Source organism: Mytilus edulis, chromosome 1, assembly GCF_963676685.1.
Source record: "Mytilus edulis chromosome 1, xbMytEdul2.2, whole genome shotgun sequence".
Lineage (NCBI taxonomy): Eukaryota > Metazoa > Mollusca > Bivalvia > Mytilida > Mytilidae > Mytilus > Mytilus edulis.
The window spans coordinates 8,001,708-8,007,830 of NC_092344.1; positions in this window are offsets into that span (position 1 = coordinate 8,001,708).

Sequence of the window (6,123 nt, forward strand, 5' to 3'; positions counted from 1 at the left end):
GCAGTGCAGGATGCATAAAAACGAAGCCATGTCAGTTCAGAATGCGGACATAAGGCAGATGTTGACAACATAATGATAAGCTATAAATTTATATTTCTTTGTGTCTTTCCTCCCAGCTTCATTATATTTCTGAACAATAAATATATTATTATTTTTTTTTAATATATATCGATAATAATAGTATGCATGTTTAGTTTATTGAGAAATTATGGACATATTTCCCTGCATTTATATGATATAATTGTGTTTCTCTTGTTATTAAGGTCTTTTCTTTTTCAAAAGGGAAACCCCTTACTATTTCTTGTTTATTATTATTTTTTTTCCGCCAAACTTTGACGAAGTTATCCGCCTTAACTGTAAGACATGTCGCTTTCATGTTCACACTTTGTCTGGATGTCATGAATACCTATCTGGAACTCACCCTTTGAGTCGAAAAATTTTTGTTGGTTCTGAGTTATCCCTCTGAAACCAAAAAAACTGGTTATCGTACCAACACCTTAACCGTAATAGGTAGAAAAAAAAAACCAAGGGTGAAATTTGTTCAGGACCAGACGCTGGTTCTTCGTTACATTTAAATCCAAAAGATTCAACGACTCATTGGTATGGTTATGCCCCTATGAAAGTTAACCAGTGTCGGTTGGCCACCAAAAATCAGAAACCGTAAGTCGTAGACACCTAGGATCTTCACCATTCATCATTAATTCATGTGATTTTGAAAAATACCTCAAGGTCAAATTGTATGTTGACTTTGACCTTTGATGTAGCACCTTATTATGGGATAATCTGAGCAACCTTAATACTTACAGAAGTGTTGAATAGTGGAAAATGTTTGAGTCATAATTCGCAACTTTGTTATATTTTGACTGGAGAGATTTGACCTTTCTCTAAGGGGCATAACCCCTGTTTTAGGTTTCTGAAAAGACAAAATCAGCTTTTACTATATAACCAAAGGTCCAAGACCTATGGGGTCTTCAGCAATGACATTTGGAACTAATAACCTTGACAAATCAATAGGTCAAAGGTCAAGGTCATGTCTGGGATTACGAATTATGTGTTTTTTTTTACCTTATTTATGGTTATTTTAGAGTGTTTTAAAGGTTTTTCAGGTTGACCTTGACCTGTGACCTTTCAACTTTTTGGTCGGTATCTCTAAAACGGTTAATCTTACAGAAATAGTAAACACTGAAAATGTTTATGTCACTCTGGCACAACTTTTTTATATTTTGACCGAAGAGATTTGACATATTCTTAAGGAGCCCGCGTTAACGGTTCTGAAAAGGTAAAATTAGCTTTAACTCTTGAACCAAAGGTCTTAGATCCATGGCGTCTTTTGCAATGAAATTGTGGACTGATGATCTTCACAAAGATCGCAAGGTCAAAAGTCAAGGTCACCTCCTAAAAAGGGAATTTGTTGATTTTTATCATATTTTAAGTTTTTCGTGTGTTTCAGAACTTTTCAATACGTTATACCTCTATTGGAACATGTGTTTTACATTTCAAAAGGAAAGACCTCGTAATTGTTAAGAACATTTTAATTCTAAATATTTTTTATTAGTGTTTGTACATATTATATTGACCTTTACTATAAATAATCTTAAGTGACCGTTATAATAACATTAACGGTACCAATTTTCCTGCACCATATGCGCATTTCGACAATGCATGTCTCTTCAGTGATGCTGGTGGCCTAAATATTTGAAAAACCAAAGCTAATATAAAAGATGAAGAGCTATAATCCAAAAGGTCCATTAACCATCCATTTAAGTATATTTAACAATGAATTTAATCAATTCTGTACAACTTTAATTCAAAGTCCCTGTAAATTATTCGTTAAATATGGATTGTCCGTTTTACCAAAAATAAAGTAGAATTTATTTCTTCACAGTTTCTTTTCAAGTGTACTGTGTTTTGTTTTCGGTTTCATTTTTAACAAACTATGCAGAATTATGTCTCAACATTTTAATTTGTAGTGAAAGGTACGATTGGTATGGATATACATATCATTATAACATTTAACTTATAATATTCTCTTGGTATTTTTTAATAAAACAACACTCATTCAACATACCAGGTTTATAATGTTGTAAACCTGGCGCACTTTTCATCTACACTCACTCGTCAATAAAGCTTGCATTTAAAAGTACGAAGTTCATTATTTTTAAGGACTGAATATTTTGCCAATACTGTCAGGTAATGTGTGTAGTTTTTTCATGCCCAATCAATGGGCATTATGTTTTCTGGTCCTTGCCTTCGTTCGTTCGTCCGTTCGTCCGTCTGTCCCGCTTCTGGTTAAAGTTTTTGGTCGAGGTAGTTTTTGATAAAGTTGAAGTCCAATCAACCTGAAACTTAGTACACATGTTCTCTTTGATATGATCATTTTAGTTTTAATGCCAAATTAGAGATTTCACCCCATTCTCACGGTCCACTGAACATAGAAAATGATAGTACAAATGGGACATCCGTGTACTGGGGACACATTCTTGTTTATTATTGTCATTATTATGTTGATTAACTTATAAAACATCATATAAGTAATCAATCTACGACAACATTTACATTTTATACGTCATAACATTGTACTTTACTAGACATTAATTAAACGTCATTCTTGTTTTCTGTGAAACAGCGTATTTGTTATTGTTTTCATAAAATTGCATATAATTTCTTTGAAATTAATAATTACTTTACAAACAGAGATGTTGTTATCTACAATGTAATAAAATGCTTCTTTTAAAGATCTGACTGAAGATTTAGAATGATAAGTCTTACTGTTACGTTATGATATTTTGCTTTAGATGATAAAATCATGATCAATAATACAGCAATAAGTTATCCTTTTCTATACTTTGATATTTAATTTCATCCGGAAAATCAATGCAAACGTTTACGAAAATAGAGACAATATGTGGTTCCCTTTTTATAGTTGTACATTTTCAAACATTGATATTTCTTTAATCCCTTCTTGCTGAATCGAATTTACCAAATTTTTCTATAGAAACAAAAAAGAAGATGTGGTATTATTGCCAATGAGATAACTCTACTCAAGAGACCATGTGAAACAGAAAGTAACAGATAAAGGTCATCATACGACCTTCAACCATGAGGAAAGAATATACCGCATAGTCAGGGCCCTGAAATGACAAATATAAAACAATTCAAACGAGAAATCTAACGGCATAATTTATGTTCCAAAAAAAAATATGTTATGTAACACAATAACAAACGACAACCACTGAATTACAGCCTCCTGACTTGGGATCCCAATACTCTAATAACCTGAGACAGTCGTGTAACAGTACAACATAAGAACGAACTATAAAAATCAGTTGATAAAGGCTCAACTCATCTGATGGATACAAATAGGAATACATCTAACATAAACACAAAGTTTTTATATGCCCGTTTCCATTTGGACTTTTCAGATTACAATATACGTAATCTATATAAATATCAGTTATAACTTGAAATGATATACGTTATTTAAATGAAGACGACATAGAATCAAATTCATAACAGTGTGGTAGACGGTAAAAAATTTGTTATTAATTGAACTGAAAAGATTCCTATCACTTGTTTGTCATTGGCGATGATTTTAAGCTCACTCAATCTATCAGAGGCCTTCCAGTGGAGATTTAAATAATCACTTGTTAAACATTTCGATACATAACATTAAACTTTCTTTTAACAAAGCTTTAAAGGAATCTGTTTTGAATAATTTTAATACCATCAAGTACAACAGTTTTATGTTTAAGTAAATAATGTTTTCAGTTGATATCAATAAATAATATTAAATACGAAAAAGGTTGCATTGGGCCTGTTTTCTGTTCTCGTTTTTTTCTGGTTGTTGTCTCTTTGACACATTCACTGTTTCAATTCTCAATTTTATTAAAGATATAACAGCATATAAAAAAAGAATATGTGGTGTGATAGACACTCAGACAAATCATTTCAAGGAACCAACAGACGATAGCAACTATAGGTCACCGTGTGACCTTCAAAAATAAGTAAAACACATACTGCATAGTCTGAAAGCTTTAAAAGGTATTTGCATGGCAAACACGAAAGATGAGTGGATGATAACAGAGAGAGAAAGAAAAAACCCATGGAACCCGCAAGGACAAATGGTCCGCAATATTACTTGGGTCAACTCGCTAAAATGAATGAAAGACCTTTCGAATGTAAGTCCTTATCTATGGCTAGGACGTATGTTTAAAAAAAGGAAAAAAATTGAAAAATGTTATATAAATATAAGTAGATATAGGAAGATGTGGTGTGAGTGCCAATGAGACAACTCTCCATACAAATAACAATTTAAAAAGTAAACCATTATAGATTAAAGTACGGCCTTCAACACGAAGCCTTGGCTCACACCGAACAACAAGCTATAAAGGGCCCCAAAATTACTAGTGTAAAACCATTCAAACGGGAAAACCAACGGTCTAATCTATATAAACAAAACGAGAAACGAGAAACACGTATATATTACATAAACAAACGACAACTACTGTACATCAGATTCCTGACTTAGGACAGGTGCAAACATTTGCAGCGGGATTAAACGTTTTAATGGATCCAAACCTTCTCCCTTTTTCTGAAACAATAGCATAACATCACAACAAAGAAAAACATACGATAAAATATCAATTGGCAGACTTAACTCAATCAAAAAACGTATGATAAAACAATGAACGAATAAATTTGATCTGCGATATCTGAATACAAATGCACAGTTAATTAAATATTAGAGACAAACATTCATGACCAAAAAGCTAACAAACAAATTCAAATACAGGACATGACTGAGAAATATTTAACCTAGAGACAAACATTCATGACCAAAAAGCTAACAAACAAATTCAAACACAGGACATGACACTTGGTTTTAAATTGTAAGTAAGCTGAAAAAGTCGATAATAAATAATCACTCACAGACACATCCATAAAAAAAAGCTGATTATGCGAACTGCAGTGCACAGTATAATATATTCATATTTTATTTGCGATCATAAAATATACGAAGTCGTCCTAAACTATGTAAATTGGGTAGATTTAAAAAAAAAAGTTGATATAAAAAAAGAAAAGTGGTATGATTGCCAATATGACAACCCTTCACAAGAGACCAAAATGAATACGTTTATTTCGACAAGGGTTTTTTACAAGTATAGTAGTGAACAGAATAGCTCAAGTTCCTATATACACCACATTATACATTTTTCGTACACATTTATATGAAATAACGTAAATACAAATTTCACAAGGCTTGATCCAAATAGCTTTTTTACTGTCCAATAACTTACAAGTACGAAAAAGACAGTCCTGGCAGAAGTATATTTTCTATTAGTTTGTCTATATGTTTTGATTTTGCACAACTTTTAAAAGTTGATCATGCATTCGTTCTAAAATAAGATTTCATACCTGATAAAAGTTAAAAAGATGACATAATTCGACAACCGCAATTGATAAATCCCTATAACATCCGAAAAGAGATAATTATCAACACATGCATTGTAACTTTTAAAGCCATTTAAATCATTTTTTTCTGATAGTACGTGCAATGTCATTAAAAATTGATTATCAAAACATAACAAAAACACAAGTAAAGGTTTTTTTAAGTTTTTAATATTATAAATCAAAACGTAAAGGTTATTCCTGATTAGTTGTTCAAATTGTTTTATTTAGGCGTGGAGTACCTTTGGTGACCCCACAGTTTGAATGTCTATCGTAAGAACGTCGTGGGCTGTGGTCGTTACAGACAAACGTTTCACCCAATCTGTCCAAGTCTATGGATGAATTAAATGCGTCAATCAATGGCCACAGCTACACTGTTATGAATTTCATTCTATTTGTTTCATTTTATAGTGATTAAGATCATAACACAATGTTGAATGTTGTTGAATGTTGTACCCCAATTTTGACATTTGTACCAATTATGTCAGTTTGTTTTGTTCACACATTTTTGTCGATATAATGAAATATAATGCCACTGTCGTACAAGTGAGAGGTTTAGCTAGCTATAAAACCAGGTTTTATCAATCATTTTCTTTGTAAAAAAAATGCCTGTATCAAGTCAGGAATATGACAGTTGTTATCCATTCGTTTGATGTGTTTGAGCTTTTAATTTTG